This window comes from Dermacentor variabilis, chromosome 3 (assembly GCF_050947875.1).
Source record: "Dermacentor variabilis isolate Ectoservices chromosome 3, ASM5094787v1, whole genome shotgun sequence".
Taxonomy (NCBI): Eukaryota; Metazoa; Arthropoda; class Arachnida; order Ixodida; family Ixodidae; genus Dermacentor; species Dermacentor variabilis.
Window position 1 is genome coordinate 140,331,340 of NC_134570.1, and position 21,010 is coordinate 140,352,349.

General features: G+C 52.2%; 1 protein-coding gene across 6 annotated transcripts in view; it reads left to right on the forward strand.

Annotated features, from left to right (window-relative positions):
- LOC142576330 (A-kinase anchor protein 1, mitochondrial-like) overlaps nucleotides 1–21,010 on the forward strand; it is a 117,147-nt gene that overhangs the window by 29,924 nt on the left and 66,213 nt on the right. The window contains exon 1 of one of the 6 annotated variants that reach the window (XM_075686415.1): nucleotides 11,990–12,451. The exons of 4 other annotated variants lie outside the window; for them this stretch is intronic. The gene's annotated coding sequence lies outside the window, so the exon portion shown is untranslated. Of the gene's footprint in view, nucleotides 1–11,989; nucleotides 12,452–21,010 lie in introns of those variants that run through there. One more of the 6 variants, XM_075686418.1, reaches the window with a different exon arrangement.

The window sequence follows — 21,010 nt, forward strand, 5'->3', positions numbered from 1 at the left end:
ATCCCTGTCTTGTGCTATCTGATTCCAACTTGCGCCTGCAAATTTACTCATTTCATCCCCCCTTCTTCGGCTTCGCTTCCCTTCCCTTGGCACCCATTCTGTAACTCTAATGGTACATCGGTTATCTGTCCTACGCATTACATGGCCTGCCCAGCTGAATATTTTTCTCTTAATGTCAATTAGAATATCGGCTGTTCCCGTTTGCTCTCCGATTCACACCGCTCTCTTCCTGTATCTTAACGGTACGCCTAACATTTTTTTTTTTTTTGTTCCATCGCTCTTTGTGCAGTCCTTGACTTGTTCTCTAGCTTCTTCGTTAACCTCCAAGTTTGTGTCCCATTTGTTAGCACCGGTAGAATGCGATGATTGTACACTTTTCTTTCCAGCGACAGTGTTAAGCTCCCAGTCAGGATTTTGTAATGCCTGCCGTATGCGCTCCAGCCCATTTTTTATTCTCCTGTAAGCTTCTTTCTCGTGATCAGGGTCCCCTGTGAGTAATCGACCTAGATAAACGTACTCCTTTACGGACTCTAGAGGGTGACTGGCGATCCTGAATTCTTGTTCCCTTGCCAGACTGTTCAACATTGATCTCCGATGTACACGGCGATAAAGCGCATGATGTACATAAAGCCGCGCGTGGCGGATAGAATATGTTATTTTGTGCGACTGCAATTAGGACTCTCTAGAGGCGTTTTCGCATTCAAGGCAGCTTACCGCTATCCTTGAAAAGGGTACAATCATTGCATTCTATCGGCACTAAGGTATCGTCAACAACCTTGGAGGCCGACAAAGAAGCTTGAGAAGTTAAGGAATGAAAAATGGTAAACGTAACTAAGAGAGGCAGGTGCTATTTAGAAAGCAGAGTACTAGACGATGTTGTAGTTGAGATTAGAGGAATAAATAGGTGTTATGTCGGCCATGTAATGCGCACGGCGTAACGGGGGTTCTATTGAGTTACAAAATGGCAGAGAAAGAGGTGGTGTGATGAAATTTGCAAGCACTGAGTTAGTATTAGCTGGCGCAAAACAGGGGTAATTGGAGATAGCCGAGAGAGGCCTTCTTCCTGCAGTTGAAATAAAATAGAATGATGCGGATGATGGCCATTTATAGTGCATATTTTCTGCACTCTTGACTCCGGCGTGCGGGGGTAGTCTTGCGCACGACTCAGTCTTGGAAGTTTTACGAGTGAGAACCGTATTGGGGGGCCAGCCTGACCACACCGATACTCTTGATTCACGGCCTCTGCTTGTTCGAAAACTGATCGCACACATCCGAAGGTATCACCCTATCTGAGATCCCTCACCCTTTCACACCAGCACAGGGTTCCAACCAACATTTACGTAAGCTGTCTTGACTTGCCATCTGTATTCATCTATCCTATCGTATTATAGCGGACCCCTTATTGGCGCTGTGACACGAGCTGCACGTGACTTAAATATGATGGTTTCACTCTGTGATCAAGGTATCTGTGAAAAAATGCCGAAAGGATACCGTTTTCTCGTTCTGGTTGGGGTATTTATTGAAAGGCACATCTACCCTTTTCTATAGCGAACATTGCCATTTAACCAAAATGTCAACCCTCCTGTATATTTGTTTCTTTTATGGTCGGCGACGTCCTTGTTCTCATTTTACTTACTAATCAAGTACATTGAGTGGTCCCACATCGATATTTTTTACAAGTTGTTGAATAGCCTCCGTTTGGTCGAAGTAATCCGAGCCCTCAGCCATACAGCATTCTGCGTAATATGAAGCGTGGATTTCAAACGTACAAAGCCTCCAATCGGCAGCGCTTTCTTATCAAGGGCTTAATAAAGTACTTCCTGAAAGCGCGCGATTCTTTTGTCCAGCGGTTACGCAACTCGCCCCTTAACGCCGACGCGTCTGCCATTGTTCGTTTCTCGGTGCACAGCACGCGAAACGGAAAGTGCGAAGAACAGCTGATTAGTCCTGAGAGGGGCGCATTCTCAGTCCGTGCAGTTGCGTAGGAACGAGGTGCTCGGAAGGAGACGTGTCGCGAAAGGTTTGAGGAAAAGCGCGATTGCCGTTGGCGGAAGCATCACGGAACCCCGGTGTGCTTTCGGTCAGGCCCGGCACCGTCTTTAATCCAGGAAAAAAAAAAAAGAGAGAGAGAGAGAAATCGCGGCCGCCCGCCTCAGTTCGCGGCGCGATAGTGGGCCCTAAATTTGCGCCGAGATTAGGAGAATGGCGGCGGCTGCAGCGGGTGGCAACGAACCGTCGAGGCGATATAGAGTGAGCGATGCACGCTGGTCGGCGAGGATATATCGTGTATCGCCGGCCAGCGATGGAGCCGCCGAGAGAGGAAGAGGGGAGAGGAGTGGAAATTTCCCCTGCATTAAAGCCGTGCTGTTTTGTTGTTTCAGCGCTGTTTGTTGCGTTTCGCGCACCTGGTGCTTGGCTCCTCTTCGCTGGCTTGCGTAAGCGGGAGGTCCGTTTCCACCTGTTGCACTGTTTACTTTTCTAGGCCCCCCCTGCCCCGCTCCCCTTTCTTTGCGGATTCGAGCAAGGGCGCTCGCAAGCGGCTCGTTTGGCTGGCTGGTCGCGGCGGATAGGAAACGCAAATCGGCCAGCAGATAGCGGAGGGGGGGAGGGGGAGTCTCATAAGTATGCGCGACTGGTGTGCGCGACTCCACGGAGGAGGGCGCGTGCGTTATTGGATCAGGCGACTTGGCTCGCGCCGCTGCGCGCTATTTATTCGTCCTGGTTATTTGTATTCCTCGGCAATAATGTAGACGTCGAGATAGACGCCGGGACGCGTAAGAGAGTTGAGATAGCCCCGTGCCTCGCGGCGGATGAGGAATCGTCTATGCTTGACTTGTGTGGAAGGACGAACTCTCGGCGCGCGCTGCGAGGTCTGGGATTTGCGACGACGCCAAGCGCGATCCCTGGCGTCCGAGAGAGCTGCCGCCGTGCTTTCTTCCATCCTAGTGCGGCCTTGCGTGCAGGCACTGTCGTGTGGCGTCCGTTGCTGTTGCGAATGCGGTGCGGCGCGTCGGGGCGTGACGCCCCTTCGGCTCCGGTTGTACTTCCAGGATATGCGTTATGTCGAGAACGAGCGATCTTCGTCCTGCGGTGTCTACCGCTTTGTCGTCCCTGTAATCGTTGGCTGCGTTCGCGAAGAGCGCTATACTTGGCGGATCGGACAAACCGCGTCCACTGCCGCGAGGCGACGTGGCCCCGCGCCGACTCCGAGGCTTCCTTATTATGCCTGCTGCTCCATAGACGTGTCGTGGTGCTGCTTGTGAATACCTGCAATTACGCCGCGGAAAATATGGGTCCTGCAGCGCGCGTTCTATTTGCGTCCGATGCTTTTGGCGAGCGAGGGGAATCGCGCTTGATAAATCTCGTCGGTGCGAGGGGAGCTCCTCTCGTGGAACTTCTCTCTGCTGGATCCCGGTGCAGCTGCTTGCACCGAACGCTCCCGCGGATGGCCTGGCCTCACGCTGTTGTCGTAACGCACTCTTCCTGCATTACGAACGGTGTTGGTTATAGAAGGTGCCGTGTCGATGTTCGCCTTCCACATCGCCCTCCACCTGACGCGTTCAGCTCGATTGCACGCCGCGCGGGGCTTATGTTCCTCTCTCTCTCGTGCGTGGAACTGCGCTACAGCGTCGCGTTAGCAACGCGCGCTGGATGTGACTGCGATTTACCACGAGACGCTATGCTATAAAGCCGGCCTACATCGGGACTTCCGCTGACTACGCGCAACGATCTCATCGCGGCGCAGAAAGCCAGCCACCGCTTTCTGCGCCGCCTTTTTTCTTCGTTTCTCCGCGATGCATCGGTAAGGCGGCTGTCGGCTCTGTCGAGGCGGCCCCGCGATCCCGTCCCCTGCTCGGGGACAAACCACGTGAAGGCGAACTTAGGAGTACGCAGTAACTGAGGCACCCGCGGCCTACTTTCGGTACGTGTGAAGAGGAGACTGGTGCGTGCGACCTTTCGGCGCTTGAAATTTGTGGACAAAAACGCGGAAACTACTGTACGCGTTCGCGGTGAGGCGGTCGATCCGCTTCGCCTCGGCATCGGCCCGACCAGCCAGCGAAGACCGCGGATCAACCCTTCGGCGTCTTCCTTTCTTGTTCTCCTTTTGTTTTTGTTTTCTTCCGGCTGGCCCTGGCTGTAAGGCGGTGCCAGCAGAAGAATGGACACGGGTGGGAGGGACGGGTGGGGGGGGGGCGAGTTGAAGCCGTTGGGGTAGTGGCGGCTGCCTCATCGAGCTCCGTGATCGGGACTTCCTCGTGCGTGTAACTCTGCAGCTACGTGCCGTCCGGCCTTCCGAGGCCGTGTGCGTGTCCCGCTTGCCTGGAATAGCAGGCTAATGGCGTAGGAAGTAGATCGGCCCCGTTTCTTCCTCTGGTCCTCGCTTTCGCTCCACTGGGCGCGAGCCAGCATGTGTGAGCAGCGCGTTTTTCCTCTGTGTTTGTGTACGGTGGCTGCGCTTTGTTTACAGCTTTAACGCCGTTTTGCCTCGTCTGCGTCGCATTCGGTTTACCTTTCTTTTTTTTCTTTACCTATTCGTGACGCTGCTGCTGCAGCCACAGCAGCGCCGTGTGGTGGCGCGCCGTCCCGTCGTCTGTGAAGCTGCAGAATGACAAGAAATAATAATAAAAATGTGGGTTTGGGGGTTGTGGGAGTAGGCTGGCTGGGGAGGTCTCGGGAACGTCCGGCCCGCTCGTCCGCCTTTCTCTCGTGACGCTTCGGTAGACACGATGCTTTCTCAAGACATTAGCGAAAACCGACGTTTGGCTTTGCTCGGGGGACTGCCGCTGAAGCTTCTCTTTCTTGCGCTTTCGATTTGCGTTTTCTCGCGGGAACGGTCGCTTTGGAGCGTTTTCTTTTCGCAGCGAAAATGACTCGATGGCTTCCGGCTCTGCCGCCCTAGCGGTGTTCATTTGACGATGTATTTGCTTGACGTACGACGTTCGGATGTCGCCGTACGGCCAGCGGGATTACTACGCTTGGGATTTCCCCGTGCAACTCGTCTGGCCCGTAAAAAACGCAAGCAAAGCGATAATCGTCACCTGCTTTGCTTGTGTTTTTTTTCTTGAAAACGCCGCGCCCGTGACTTTCCTGTCGAGAAGTCTCTGTCATGCTTATAACGCACATGCCGTTCGTGACTCGGAAGTACCGGGCTCGCAGCGTCAAAGAAAAGAAATGCGAACAAGACAGACGACGATTACTCTTGTGTGGCAAGATACGACCCTAAGGGTGAAATTTTGTTTTTAAGACAGTAGATCCCCAGGAATGGTGCATTTCGTGCGGCTGAAGTGTGTACACCGACTGGAAGCCGCAGCCGATGTAATTGAATGTCTTGCGGTAATGTGCACCGCATATATTTTGTGTGCGCGCTGGTTTAGTCATTTACGGGAAAATATTCATGGCGCGGGGGGGGGGGGGGGGACACTAATGCTGGGTAAATTGTTCACGTTACGCCATTATTAAAAGGCCGTGACGGAAGCCGGGGTGTCGATGGACTGAGTGAGCACCAGCTTAGTCGTCGTCCTTTTCTGCGCTATACCAGACTCACTGGCGCTAAGGCTTACGCAAAATAAGAAGTACAGTAGAGTGAAGTACGCCACAGAAGGAACTCGTATTAGTTGTGTGAACATTACGGACAAACCAAGAAACCTAGGGCATACTCAGAACTGTAGCGATGTTTGTAAACTGCTGTCTCGCGCGCTTCGAGCTTCATGCGGAGGGGCACTACGCACTTCAGCAGCGATTTATCGGGACTACGACATCTGAGTACGTCCGGAGGCCACATCTGTTCGCTTTGCTATTCTATGAGGGATGCTATTTAACAAGAATCTTATTTTCGTAATTAATAGGTAACCGTCTTTCTGTTGTATGTGTCTTTTTTTCTTTTTTTGTATAAAGGGAAATGCCGCGCGGGCTTGGTATGTTTCTGACTCCTTTAGTTAGGCCTGAAGGGTAGTATTGAAGTTTGCAGTAGTAAGCTACACCACTTCAGTGCAAGGGGCAATATTATGGCGCTTCCATGCATCTGGCTTCAAATCCAGGGTGAATATTTTTCGGCTGTCGCTTGTGATGCATCTATGAAAGGTATTGAACCGATGTCCAAAAGCATGCAAGGGGTGTCAGAGGGTATAGCTTCCTTCTGACCCCTTCCTTGTAGGTATAAGATGCATGTATTGTGACTTGGGACTCAGCAGAAACAGATTAGTTCGCCACGCTTTTCGGCTTTGAGCAGCATATCCAAAATGTCACCCAGGAGCATTTCGCAGGGCAATTTTGTAGGAAGAACTTTTCTTTTTTGTTTTTTAACGAAAAAAGAGCATTGTCCATTCAGACGTTTGTTTAGTGGACGCTCCGGCCGGAGGACCGGCATTTATCAAGGTGTCCTATATATATATATATATATAGTGTGTGTGTGTGTGTGTGTGTGTGTCACGGCTCGTCATCCGTTTGCCGTCGGCGCGAAGTCGTCAACGGGGTATACAAGCCGGTTGGTCGTTCTGTACTCAAGCGAAGGAGTCAGAGTCGGGAGAAAGACAGAAAAACATTTATCGACTGACAATGACACAGCGATTAAAAGATACAAAAAAAAAAACACAAGAACACTAACACTTGCAAGAAAGTGAACGCCCCCTCCCGTAGGCCTGAGCAAGCGTTCGGGGCGCTGGGTACGAGAGTATTTGTGTGGAAGACATCACCCGTCGTCGCCTTGTTGCTACCTGTGACATCGAGTTTAATGACGTGAAATTCAGCTTGCGTTGTTTGTTTAGTCTCCTTACGTCCTGTCAAAGTGATGGAGGAAGACTGCATTCCGTTTTCTTTTTTGAATACGGGATGGACTTGCCACTTGTCGCGATGGTCAATCGCCAGCGACCAGTTGTGGAGCTCCCAGCGCTCAACAACCGTGATCGTGCGTCAGGCCCATCGTGGTTGGGCACTTAAAAAAGAGGGTTACCTGAAGAACGTTATGCTCAATCTAAGCGCCAGTGACCCACAAGTGCTTTTTGTCCAGACAGCTTGCACTTAACCTCATTGGATTCGACATCTGTAGATTCACTCATGGTTTTCTCTTCATTCAGTGTTGTAGAAGCTGAACTATAAGCATCACCATGCTCATTTAGTCCTGTGCAAACTGTTACATCTATGTATTAGAACAAAGCTAAAACGAAGTTGCAGGGATGAACTGGATCGAGTGGCTTGGGTAGAGGCTAACACATACAACCTGCCGCATCGTCAGCTGTCGAAGCTGGCTGCATACCGTCGGCTAACCTTTGCTTCATATTGCTCACTTATCTCGCACTTCGATTGGCAGCATAAAATGATCGCGGACTTAGCGCCCTATTTTCCAACAGACTGCATTTATGCCATATAGCTCGTCGCATCAAGTAGCCAATCTATGTGCTATCGAATGTGTAGCGACGCGCGAGACGGTATGGCATGCTATTCAAAATAATCGTTAGCAAATACGGCCCTTCATTTTCATTTCCTCTCGCAATCAAAACGCGTGCATAGCTGGCGCGGCGCGCGCACACGCACGGTTTAAGCGGGCCCGCACTCCGAGAGCTATGAGCGCGCACAGAGCGCGAAAGCGCGCTCGGAAACCACTTGCCGACGCCGCCGCGCACATGCCACACTGAAATCCTACTTCGCTATCATTAACGTGCTCTTACATGCATCTTTACCCATGCAATGACCGTGCCGACGCACTGCAGCCTGACCGGAAGTTCGTGTGTACGTGAAAACAGTTGGCACGTAGTCAGGGTGTGAAGGCTGGCCTAAAATTGAGGAAGTGCAAATATTAACACAAAGGACTCATTACTGACCAAAATTCATGACGTAAAGCTGTTATAAAGTGCTCGTTGTGAATCCAGATCCGTGAGTTACCAAACTGAGACGTCCGTATTCAACCGCTCTACGGTGTTCACACGCGGCGCTCTTTTTAGCAGGTACCGCTACTCGGACGGAAACAACTAAATAACAAAAATGACGTTATTCTTGCCGTAATAATTCGTACACCCATACGCGACGCAGTGCGCTGGCATGGCATTCAGAAACGTGGACACGAGAGCTTGCATGAGCGTGCCAAAATGCCTAGCCAGGCATTTGCTAGCTTTCCAACCGCAACTGCTAGCTTTCCAACCGCATAGGGGGCGCTCGCGAGCGGCGCGCTCGCGCATGCGCAGCATCTCTTTTGCAGTTTCCATCGGATCGCGGATCGTCCCCAGGTCTTGGCCGCGCCCCTTTTAATTAGGGGCGAGGGAACGGGTGATTCCCCCCGGCATTTACAGGTCGCGCACTCGTATTGCACCTCACACGCGCTCACCCTCGAGTCCGTGGCGGGCCTATATGGTTCGTTCACAAACACATAAGAAACGACGGCGGCCGGCCGTACGGCGCTGTCGGCACACATACACTGTCAGCACTTCGTGGGGTCGAGTGTTCGCGCGCGGAGTCCGTCGGCTGCTCCAACTCCGCCATTGGAATTCAACAATACACTGTCAGCACTTCGTGGACACAGGATTGCACAGAGACACCACATATTTTGGAGTATTCGCACCCCTGCCTTCCTGGTAAGCTTCTCAATGCACGTGCGGGGCAGAGAATACACAGGGGTTCCTACAAAAAGCTGTCGGGGTGTCACGATCGCGCCGACGACAAAAAGACAGTAATCTCTAAACCTGCCTGCGACTTGTTTCGGCCGCTTGCCCCGAGTGGCCGGCAATAACCGTCTTGCACGCCGGTCCCTATTTCCACGACCTTTTGGCGCCCCTTGACCGGTGCTTCGCCGAATTGAATAGAGAGAGAGAGAGGACCCGCCGTGGTTGCTCAGTGGCTATAGTGTTGGGCTGCTGAGCACGAGGTCGCGGGATCGAATCCCGGCCACGGCGGCTGCATTTCGATGGGGGCGAAATGCGAAAACACCCGTGTACTTATATTTAGGTGCACGTTAAAGAACCCCAGGTGGTCGAAATTTCCGGAGTCCTCCGCTACGGCGTGCCTCATATTCAGGAAGTGGTTTTGGCACGTAAAACCCCATACAAGAGAGAGAGACGCTACTCTGGCGCCATCTCGTAGCTATCGCCGCCGTAGAGCCCGTTTTGCGCGGCACTACGTTTCTCACGCTTTCGCCATACCTTCCTCTGCTTTCCTCCTCGCGCTCTCTTCGCCATCGCGTCTTTCATCTCCCGCTGCGATCCGCGTTCGCTTTTATCCGTCGCTGTGTTCGATCGTTCGGTTATGAGGGTCAACGCCGACGCTCGCCGCAGGAACGGGCGCTCTTAAGATCAAGCGATGTCTACGACGCCTCGGCGACTACAAGGTTCCGGCTGTGACTGAACGCCTGGCCTAGTGCATGCGTCATTGGGCATGTGGCGGCGCAACCAAGGGGGGAGGAGTGTATACAATGAGTTTGTAGAATGAGCGCGTTCGTGTCGTTCCGAGGTCTACAAGCGATATGATGCTTTCGCATACCCACACGTAAACAGTTTCAAGCGTGTCCGCGAAATGTTTTTTTTTTTTCGTTCCTTCATGTTTGAGATTTCTCCAGTGGAAGTAAGCGCGTAACGTGGGCAGTATTCTTGTGGCCAGCAGCGTGTAAGATTGCTGCATGGTTACGTGCTTAGCGTCATTTCCATGCTGTATGTTCTGTCTTGGTTTGTTTTCGCCGTGGTTACTTTCCAGCGATGGGCTGCTCGTGCCGCTTACCGGAATTTGCGTGCAGCATTGAAGAGGATGCTTGCGTTGAAGAATGAAGCGTGCTCTTCGTCAAATGTCTGAACGGTCGAACATTTGTTGACATCAAGCACCATGGAACAGGGAAATTATTTAGCAATGCGAGCGAGTGCGTCTCCATAGTCTAGCTTGGAATCGTTGGTTTCTGGTGCCTTTCCACTCTGCCAAGTTACGTAAACAACAGTTTCGTCATACGGGCGAAGCAGTGAATGCAACAGCAATATGTTAGAATGTTACACGAAGTGTAAGATTCCAAACTGTAGTGGCAGCTTAAGTTGAAGTTATAAAAGCCAACGGCTTTCTTGGCGAATTTACCACCACTTCTGTTTATCGGGTATGTTCAAAACCTTTTTCGTAGGTCGAATCCGGAGCCTGTGCGCAGCCATGACAATGTAGTTACGTTATCTTAAGGTTGGAACTCGGTTATTGTTGCGCACATTTAATATTAAAGTCTGAGAAGATTAAAGGCATGTGCTGTCGGTGTTTCGTTTTATGACATTTGTGGACTGCCATTCCCAAAGTTCTGGGGAATAATGTTGTCAGGAAGGTAAGACCTGGTATGAGCAACTTTAGTGATAGAATGGTGTTGTACTATAATCCGCGTGTAATATAGCAGGGCGTGGCATATAGCATACGTGCGCCTAAATATATGCTGAAGCTCGCGAAGTCGGCAAAAATTCGCTCGAAGTGTCCACACCCCCAATTGCTATCGCAATAAAAAATAAGAAAGTGCGTCCCAACTGGTCCGAAGGAACCAACGCACGCTGTGCAGCGTTCTCTCTCCTGGGCTGCGGCCTCGGTGCCGACAGCTGGCTGGCCCGGGCGCGTGTCACGAGCAGCTCCGTTTGCTCGGCGGTGGGATACGTGGGTGCTTGTCTTCTCGTGAACGGATGCCCGTTGTACTCTGCCCTCCGCGGCGGGGGGGGGGAACCGGCCTCCGTATCCGTTTCCCTCAAGAAGAGTACGCGGCATATCGGCCTTCCAGTGTGCGCTGTCCGCCGTTTCTTCCTGGGACTCGAGTCTCTGCGCGGTGTTTGGCGACGCTGCAGGATTTCCCGCCGAGCGGTATCGGGCGCTGGCATGTTGCAGATTGGGCAAAACAAGAGCCGAAGCACTCGCCTTGGCGCACCCCCAGCTGTTCGGAATGCTCCACACGGCTGTCTCCATGTTTCCTAGCGTTCGGCCGGAAGACATGCGTACTGCTTGCGAACCATGCGATGCGAACGCGGTAGGAAAGAAGAGATAAAAGCAGAATTTTGCGAACTGAAGGGTGTCTGCTATTCGTGAAATCAATCGAGAGTTTCTGCGAGATTTCGCAACTGCTGGCGCCACCGTGTTTGTTGCCATGGCGATGGCACGAAGGTGGCGTGGCGTCTTTGATTGGTAAGAGAGGGAGGAAGGTTTGGGAAAGCACTAGCTGATCCGCTGAGCCAGGCGCACGGACCTGTTCCAAGAACGTCGGCGCACAACACGTGAGCGCATCTGACTTGAAGCGTAGAGTGTGTTGTATGCATGAGAAAACGTCTATTGTGCGTGCTTGTGCAAAGGAAAAGCAATAATTTGTACTTTATTTACCGTCGGAGTTGATGTAATAAAGAAAGAAAAAGGCGTCGGAAGCAGCGCGCGCGCTTTGGCAGGAACTGTGTCCCGACTAATTGCTGTCCCATCTGGGCATCGGTGCATGGACAATGTGTTTCCAGCATGAATCGTTCAGGGGGAGTCGGCCACCGAGGAGGAGGTGCGCGTAATCACAGAGCTCAAGTGGCGTCGAGAGAGATCGCCGTTTCCTGCTTGCCCCATCCAGCGGCGTGCGCGCAGACCGCTAGGCTCCGGAAGTTGGAAGAATAAAAGAAAAGCGGCACTCTGAATTTATTTGCAGCTCCGCTGCTGGCGCGCCAGGTAGGCGCGCGAGCGGGATCGGCGTTCCCAATCGGCGGTGCCTATCTGACTCGAAAATGAGTCCGAATAAACGAGCCTGCGCTCCCGGATAGGATCGCGAGCCGACTGCATTTCGGTCCGATTTCTCTCCTCTCTCGCACACATTGTCGCGTGGGGGAGGGCTGGCTCGGAGGCGAGGATTCGGATCACGGCCTCCCCTGTCGCCGCCGCGCGCTCCGCCCAGCCTCGGAGGCACCCCTGCGACGACTCGTTGGCAAGGGGAGGGGGCGCACCGCCACCTGCGCCGGCTCTCGTTCTTGACGCCAAACTGGTTGAAGGCGCGCGTCGCGAGAAAGGACGTGGCCGTTCCTTGAAAGCGGGGCGAGGAGCTGGTCCTGCGACCCTCGACCGGTCGAGGGGATACTCCGCCGGACCCCCTCCCCCGCCACCACGTGTGCAGCGAGCGAGCGAGCAAGCGCGCAGCATTGCCGCGCTATCGCGCCGTCGTCGCTGCCTCGCTCGCTGCTACCCCGCCGACGTCGGTGCCGCGTGGCGCTGCCTGCCTGCCTGCGTCGCAGCCGACGCGGTCCTCTTCCTCGCGCCGAACGCGCTAGCTGCGCGTCTCCGCGACTTGTGTGTTCTTGGGCCGACAACAGTTCGCCGCTTCGAGGAGGAGCAGCGCTCGATCTGTCGGCACGGATTACGCACGTCGGCGCTTTCCACGCCGCCGCTGCTGCTTCGTGCGACCCCACTGGAAGAGAGCACCCGCGCTGTGCGTCTCCCGTGGGGACGTGTCTTCTCCGTTCCACGATCGTCGGTTGGACCAGGCCCGCTTCTTCAGCATGAGGTGCGTATTCTCGCAACGCCTTCGCTGTCCCGCCGGTTCCGAGCGCGAGCGCTGTGACCAGCTGCTGGCGGGGTCGACGAACCGCCACGCGGTGGGCTCGCGTGGCGCGGACTGGCTGCTGCGGCGGCGGTGCTTCGTCCTCTGCCGTCTTTTCTATGCAGCCGTGCTTTTGCTACAGCTTTTGCAGCGGCTACTGCCAGCTTGCCAGTCGTTGGTCGGCGCTCTCGGGAAAGTGCGGTAACGAGCAACTGAGTCGCGGGAGATATTGTGGGAGTCACTTTTCGTTGTTAGCTCGGGAAGAAAACTCTCTGGCAAGGGACACTTCGAGTGGCAACCGCGCGAAACGTAATTCAGCGGTGTCTGTGTCATGCCGCGCTATTCCCGCTGTTTATACTCGTACGGGCGGAATAGCTGTATATGGTGTCCACTTCGGCGGCAGCATATGCGAGCGCGTTTTCGTCGAAAGTCAAGATAGGATGAGAACGTGGTTTAATAAATACGCAACAACTGCGTGCAGGCGCCGTCGCCTAGCGCGGGGACGCCGTTGCCCGCTTTCAACCGTTTCTCTGCGTGCGTGTCAGCTCCACCCTCGAACTCTTTAAGCTTCGTTTGGGATTCGTACAGTCCCGCCCGTTGGTTAAGAACAGCACCATTTTTTTTCCCTCGCAATCGTCTTCGTGCGGTCTTTGCACGTTCGCCTGTTCCGGCGATCGCCGCCCGCGCGGCGAGCGTGTCCTCGTGTAACATATTGCGGCCACCGGGAAGCCACGTGGACGGCGACTATCGGGCGCCTCCGCGTGTGTCGCCCTTTTGGTATTTCGCTCCGCGCGCTGACAAAACACCGGTTCTGTAGCGTGCTAGAAATCGGTTGTTTTTGGTATGTCGAGAGTTCTCGTGTTTTTGTCGTTGCGAATGAATGATGTGCGCATTGTCGCTACGATCGCTCACGCGAGCTTCTATTCCGACAGTTGAGCGCATGCTTCTTCTTTTTTCTTTTTTTTAACGCTGGTCGTATTAAGCGTTAACGTGCTGTCCTTACTGTTTGACGAGCGTCGCGTAGGCGCGCCTGCCTCGAGCCGGCCTTTTTCTCCGACGGTGTGACTGGGGCGGACTTGGGAATTTTACCGATTGAACGTGATTGCGGCCATTATCATTTTCTCGCGGCCCGGCTGCGAATGTCACTGTGGCTGCTATCGTTGCCACTTAGCTGCTAAACTGAGCGTTATCGTGCCGATTATTTTCCAGCGTGACAAGCCTTTGTCGCTTTCACTTGCACGACTCTCCGGAACTTTCGCTGCAGCATTTCTTTTCTTCGCTAAACAATGGCGATTGAAAAAAACTCGTTTGCCGACCAGTTGATCTGATTTGCCTTTAGCGAGGAAATGTCTCGTGTCTATCGGTTATCTCTCAGGGACGCGTCCGTGCCACTCTCGTACGTTCGTCTCTGGGATAGATACGATGTCGGGCGGCGATAGAACGACTTGCGCGCGTCGCGAGACAGTGATCTTTTTTTGTTTTCTCCCTCACTGGCTAAATAAGCGATACGCTCTTGGGCATACGAACGCGGGCATCGCTGCGCACGGTTTGTGCTTATCCGCGGCCTCTCCTTGGCGTGCCCGTCTCGAGGCTGCGTTGAGCGATTGCCGTGCCGAGGGTTCTCTCTCTATCTCTTTCTTCCCCGTATCTCAATCCTCGCGGAAAGAACTGCCCGGCGGGGGCTGTTCCTTCCTCCTCCTCTTTTTTCTCTCTCTCTCTCTTGTCTGCCTCATCAGCTGTCTCCTTCTTTTGCCTTCACCTCGTCCCGCCGGTTTTGCATTGGTACGTATACGCGCGCTCGCGCCGTTGCTGGGCGATTCTCTCTCACTTTCCGGTTTCTCGATTCTTTCTCTTTACCGCCCTCATTTGCGTACCTCTGTGCATTCCGCTTTAATTTCGCGGTGGGGCGGTAGTTGTACGTTCCTTCCCGGCCTAGCTCGACGACAAAAAAAAGATAATTTCTCTCGTGGCCGAATTTCGAGGCCTCCGAGGGGCTGTGTTCCAGAACAAAGAGATGAGTGAGAGAAACGACAAAAAGAAATGCCGTGTCGTTGCATGTCTTCAGCGTCTCTATGCGTCTACGCTGTTCGTACATCTGCTGTGTGCTTGTGACTGCTGTGTGGAGCACGAGCGGGAGTCGACCGAAATTATTAATTTCTTTTTCGCGGCTGGTTAGTTTAACCCACTGTCTCTGCAGAGCACAGTGCGCCAAATAACGTTTGAGTGCGCGCTGTTGTGTCGACGCTGTGTGAACGGTAGCACTTGACGTGCGGCGACATGGTAACAGGAAGTCCTGTAGTAATACGAGCGCATTGTGAAAATGGTTCTTAATGGGTGAGCACAGAGTTTTCCGTAAGCGTTTCGCTTGGTGGTGTGTGTGTGTGTTTAAAGACTGTCCAAGACGAAATGCATATTAGCTACGGCGCCATCAATAAAAATGAATAATATAAGACTGAAGACGGCGTTGTGCTCGCGTGAGTGGGGATGCCTTATTTATTCTGAAACGCGCTGACGCAGTGTAGAGTCCGAATGAGAATCCACTCTGGTCGTTCCTGGTTTCGACCACTCATCCGGGGAGCACAGGCCTCGGTGACATGGTCAAAGCATCGGCGTGTTCGACTCGGGCTGCATTGGCTGGTGGCTGGGAATGCCTTTGCTTCTGGTGAGCCGGAGCCCGTAGCCTAGCGCCATTGTATCTCGCCTACACTCACGCATACGAGGAACGCTGGCGAGCGCTGCGAATATGAGGCGTTTTAAGCTTCGTCACGGGTATTGCGACTCGTGGTCGAGAGACGGACTCTTGGAGCCGACGAAGAGGAGACGAAAAGCTTTCTACAGTATGTACAATATAGCAGGTGATAGCACAAAATATCTGAGCCAAAGCGCGCACCAGGCCGACGGGGCGGTTGGTGGCGACTCTCCCTCTTAACAATGGGCCGGCTCTGTCCTAAATCTCTTTGGGCGTCCCATCCTCGGCAGGAACGAGGCAGGGCCGGTGCTGACGTCAACCGCGTCGCTTTCGTCGAAGCAGGATCAGTCCAAGCTGCATAAAGCCGCTCTCCACGGCAAGGGTCAGCCGTTCGGTGGAGTTTTGAAGGCTGCCAGTGTATTCGTCGTGGTCCTGTGTGCCCCCGAACTCCTCAGTTTAACCTACGGAAAGGGTTCGGCAGTTTTCTGGAACTTTGCAGGTTGTCACCAGGGGCAACCACTTCAGAAGAACGCGGTGGGCAGGGGGAGGCGCCCGGTCGCTCGGATGTAGGCACGCAGGGTGGCACAACATGGGTCATTGACTTCACCAGACTTCTATGGACGTCAGACTCTGAAGTTTTGCAAGACGCGTAGCGCCACCTGCCGTTGCGAAGAGGCAGTAATTGAGTAGTGCGAAGACCGACTCCATTGCTAAGTTGCCTATGCAGCTAGCGACTGCGAAACAACGATTTAACTAGATTTTGGTACATATTGTGAGTGTTTTGCGCATTTAACACCCGGACAGAGAGCTATGAATTTTTACGCTAGTTCGCTAGTTGGACGCGTCGCTGGCTGACTCTTCAGTCTGATGGTGGAAACGACGGCAACAGCGATAGCTCGTCGCGCTACGAAGAAACGCCGCAATCGACGTTACTGCTGTGTTGTAAATTGCCATGAACGTGAAGGACGGAACAACAACGTTCAGTTTTACCGATTTCCATCGCGATCGTATGAAGGGGAAAGGCGAGAGCGCTGGATACGGACTGTTCAACCTGTTGGGTAATCGGATTACTTGCATTCCTCACAACACAGCGGTTCGCATGAGAAAGTGCGACAATTTTGTTTTTCTGTAATTGTGTTGAGTAGTCCTGACGGAGGACCGTGATAACCAAGGGAAAACTCAAGAACCTGCATCCGCCAATTCGTTGGTAACAGAAAAAACAACGTTGCGAACCATCCTGCTTATGTGCTATCGATATCTCCACCTTTTAACAGACGTCCGCCTCCGCTTGACTCAAGTGGAACGGAGAGATTTGGCAGGCCAGCTTAACCAAACATTTTGGTTCGTTTGTGAATTCAAAATCCTGTTCTAGAGCATCGTTGTATTGCGAGCTCATTTCTACTTTAGGTATATTTTATGTCCTGCGCCGATACAACAAGCACGCTTCGCGATGTGCTGAGCCTGCACGACTGCGTTTTTTAAATGTGAGCAATAAAGTTGCTGTAGGAGCACTGGATGAGTAATTGCGAAGTAACGCACGTGTGTAAAGAAAAAAAAATGTCGCGTTTATTTACATTTATTTGTGCGCGCTTGTTGCTCGAAGCGTCTGCGAAAAGTTAACGTACAAATTAAGGTACTGAGCGATGCTGTAGCTCCTGCGAGAAAGACGCAGCGCGTAGGCACTGTAGGAAGCTTACCTTCGTTATGATCGCATGCTGTTTGCTGCCTTGGAAAACGTTTTCTGTTTGCTGCCCTGGAAAAGGCTATGAAAGGATTTACTCTCTCTAAATAATTGCGAGATAAAACATTACGATAAAATACATAAAAATATAGGAGATACTTAAGTCTTGTGTTCAGGACATATTCGATATGAACCAATTTGAAATGCTTAGATTTTTTTGCTAATATGCCTATGGAGAAACCTGATGCTCTCTGTATTTGCGACTTGCAGCACGTCGAAATAACACTTGAGACTTTATCTTATATTGTACACGCACTTCGTCCTGCTGAGCTTCCTTACCGAAGCGTGGATGGGCGGAAGAAACTTTTCAGGTCGTTGATTTTTAGGAAACCGTGCCTCAGCACAAACGAAAGAGAAGGGTCCATTGTGGCCTATGCACCTTCGCTTGCGGTCAGCTCTCCTTGCACTACTCAGCGCCAAGGCTGCGATGGGGGCGCTGGTGACGGGTATGCGGCCTGTGGAGTGGGCAACACAGCAACAAAGAAGGTCAAGTGGAAAGTCAGAGAGGCTGAATTAATCTCATGGGGGGCGGCAATGGAAAAGAAACCTGCCATGAGTAACTACTTAAGGCGAAAAAACGAAATTAGGAAAGAAACCATTTATGATAACTCAAAGGGAAGCTCATTACTTTTCGAAGCGAGATCGGGATGCCTTAGAACACGCACCTATAAAGCGAGATATAAGAAGGAAGAAGAAGCATGTGCTTGCTGCGGTAAAGCTAGGGAAACGACGGAGCATATTTTATTAGAATGTGAAGACGTCTATCCAGCGGTCGATTTAGGCACCACTGGCCTCCTTGAAGCCCTTGGGTTCAGCGGGAGCAGTGGTAAAGCAAACAGGCCCGCAATAGACATCAGTAAGAGGCGATTGGAGGATTGGTGGAAGAAAAGTAGGGAAACGACAAAAGACGGAGACGTACAAAAGCACAGTTCGCAATAGGGTACCAGAAAATTTGGACGTGGTAGTTCATAGTGTTTTTTTTTTTTTGTTCATTGGTTAATCTAGGTAGGATATTAGGCAGCATAGTAGCAAGAGCTTGGTGGCGCAAGCCACCGCCCCGTTCCAAAGGGGACGCTCATAACATCCATCCATCCATCCATCCCGCAGCGCCGCCTGGACAGAGTCTGAGGTCTATAATGCAGCGCCTGTGCCGTAAGCGACTGCACGCCTAATTGACCACCTCAGCGCGCAGGTTCATACGAGTTGCGACATCGTTCGTTCGTTCTTTTGTCGAAACTCCGTTTGCCTGTGCGCAACTTTTTACCCAGAACCCCACCGTAGAATTCGTTTTATGGGAAATAGTCGTTTAGTCATTCAAATTAACGACAAAAATGAAGCTAAACGTCCCCACTACGGCCCCGCGGCATGGCTCGGGGTTATTTAAACATGAATTAGTGTTAAATAGACAAACCGGAATATCTAGCAGCAATAGTGGCAGTTGTAGAGATAAATGAGTGGGAAGAGACGTTTATGGACGCAATCTGGCTCTAACATATATAATCTTGTTTAAACACTGCGAATCGCCGGATAAAGGTTAAAGACGCCTCGTGTGACATCCGGATCACGTCAGTCGTGATGACTGGGTGGGATGTTATAGAACTTAACATAGCTCAGGTGAACCCGGAGCCTTCCTTTCCCTCAAAGTTCGCGCCGCTTGTTCTAAGACGTGAAATATCCCTCGCTCATGGGACCGCTTCCCGGCTACTGTTGCTTCCAGGCGCTCGTCGTACCCGAAGGGTAACAGTATCGAAGCCCATACGGAAGTCTTCAAGTCGGCAACCTGTGGCGGTTTCGCCAGCATTGCGTCCGTAATAGCGACTCGCATTGTTCATCCTCTCGCAAACGACGACGCTCGGTTGCCCCAGTGGCGGTCTCAGTTACGACGTGAAGGCCGCTCGGCTTGTTTCCGCAGAAGTGCCTGGGCGCGTTGAACACCGGCCAACGCGTTTATCTGCTGCCTCGTTGAAGGCTGCGATGTTGGCGCTAGGGAGAACGTGCGAACGCGTCCGACCTTCAGGCACACGCTGTTTCATCAGCTAAAATGAGGAGTGAATGTTGAAAGCGTAGAAGTGAGCAGTAAATTGGACAAGAAATGTCTCGGCAGTGTTGTTAGGATGTCGTGTTTTTGTGACATTTCGTTTGTTTGGATTCTATTCCAGTTTTATTCCTTCTGGCGAGTGTTCGCCTTGGGCGATAACGGCCGCGCCGTACGAGGGACAGCGCGAAATAGCGAATCTTAAAAAAAGGAAAATCGATATGGATTTTCTCGCTCTGTTTGCGTTGGTTCTCGGTTGGATGCTGCAACCGTTTCCAAAATTTTCTGCATTCAGTTGTCGCTCTACACTAGCCCAGTCACGTGCCTTGTTTATTTTGGCCCCACTTACTGCCAAATGTTGCAAGGGCCCCAAACTTTCTAACATTCCATTTTTGTTTCCATTATTTCTGCGATATATGGCCGAGCGTTTGCAGACCTTGCTCCAAGATTCATGCATATATATTATTGGACGGCAATCTATGCTCTAATTGGTCAACCACCGTAGGAATCTCGTGAAAAATAAGCAACTGCACATAGTGTAGCTTGGTTGAGAAATCACATTTATTATCTTTTAGGTTTTGAAGATCGTCTATTGTAAGAGTTGTGTTCGGGCGTGTAAAAAGGGGTAGCTGGCCCATGCCGTCGTCTGACTTATTCACGCTGAGAAAGTTGTCGAAGGGAGGAACACGCTCTCATCGAGAACGAGGAGTACTGGACTTATTTACAACATCTACATGAGGAGTAGAGCACGTTACGCATCAAGTCTAGCATAACTGAATTGAAGCATCCCCTGAAGAGCCGAAAAAGTCTGCTTAAAGGGACACTAAAGGTTACCAGAAACTCAAGTTAAAGTGGTAGAGCAATGTTCTAGAACGTCTAAGGCGTCAATATAATCGCGAACAGAGCTTTAGTAACCGAGAAATTGAGGTAAATGCATGACACGATTTGAGACCCCCCAGCGACATTCCGGTACTAGCCCGATGACGAAAGGTCTCCTCATAATTTGTGTTACTAATACTCAACTACTCGTATTAAAAATATCATTTCATTCGATTATAAGCCGGAAAAAATGCTACTTGTCTACGTCTATTCGATTCTAGGAAAAAATAACATTTTGACGTTACCCTTCAGTAATATGGGTGTTCGAAAGGTTTCGTTTTCGCTCGACTCTGCGCCGCGCACGCTTTGGAGTTTCAGTAGTTTCGTTATCGCGTCGTGCTGTGAGGGTTCTGCTCGCGAAACTTTCATTTGGAACAAGCAGCGAGAATGCCACGTCCATGTGATGTCGTGGGAAGCCCTCGTTGCTTTCCCGCTCCGGAGAGCCGGTGTCGAGGCCGCCGTCGTAGTACGCAACGACGCCGGCAGTGCGAGCCCTCAGAAGCAGGTCGCGCTCGTCGGTGCTCAAATCGCTGAAGTTGAGCCCACCATCGCGAGCCAATCTGTCGGTGTCAGGGTCCATTGCGACGAGCGTCGAAGTTAGCGTCATAGAATGAAGTACCAGCTTATGGGCGTCTTGCGCTGGAGTGTGAGGTATAGTAGCGGCGCCTGGTGGCGGTGCGGGAAACGACATCTGGGTCGTGCCAGCTTGGGTCGTATTGAGCCCTGGCTGTGGCGAAGCACGTTTCTAGGCCGAGTTTTGCGTCGATTCGCACATTTTTATGCCCTGTTGCGAGTGCGAAAAGGCTCGTCGCTTCTCACAGACCACGCCGACCACGCTGCGAGCTCGCTGCAGCCTATAGTTTAACGAAAACGGACTCTCCGTGTGCCGTGGGACGTAACGTGGGACGTAATTCGTTTCTCCTTCCGCTAGCCACCATACTCCCGCTTTCGCTCTGCTGTCGGCTCTGTCTTGGCTCTGTTTCTGGCCGCGCGTTCGCGTTTTGCGCAGAAAAGCCGTAGCGCCGTCTGCGGACGCCGTTCTACTCACCGATGGCGCAACGTCACTATGAGACCATGATGTCAGTACTCCTCGATCGGAGGGCGGGCGATTTGAACTGCGCTAGAGGTACGCGGACGCTTCAGAACGCATTTTCTCTTAAAATAAGTCTCTCCTTGGCA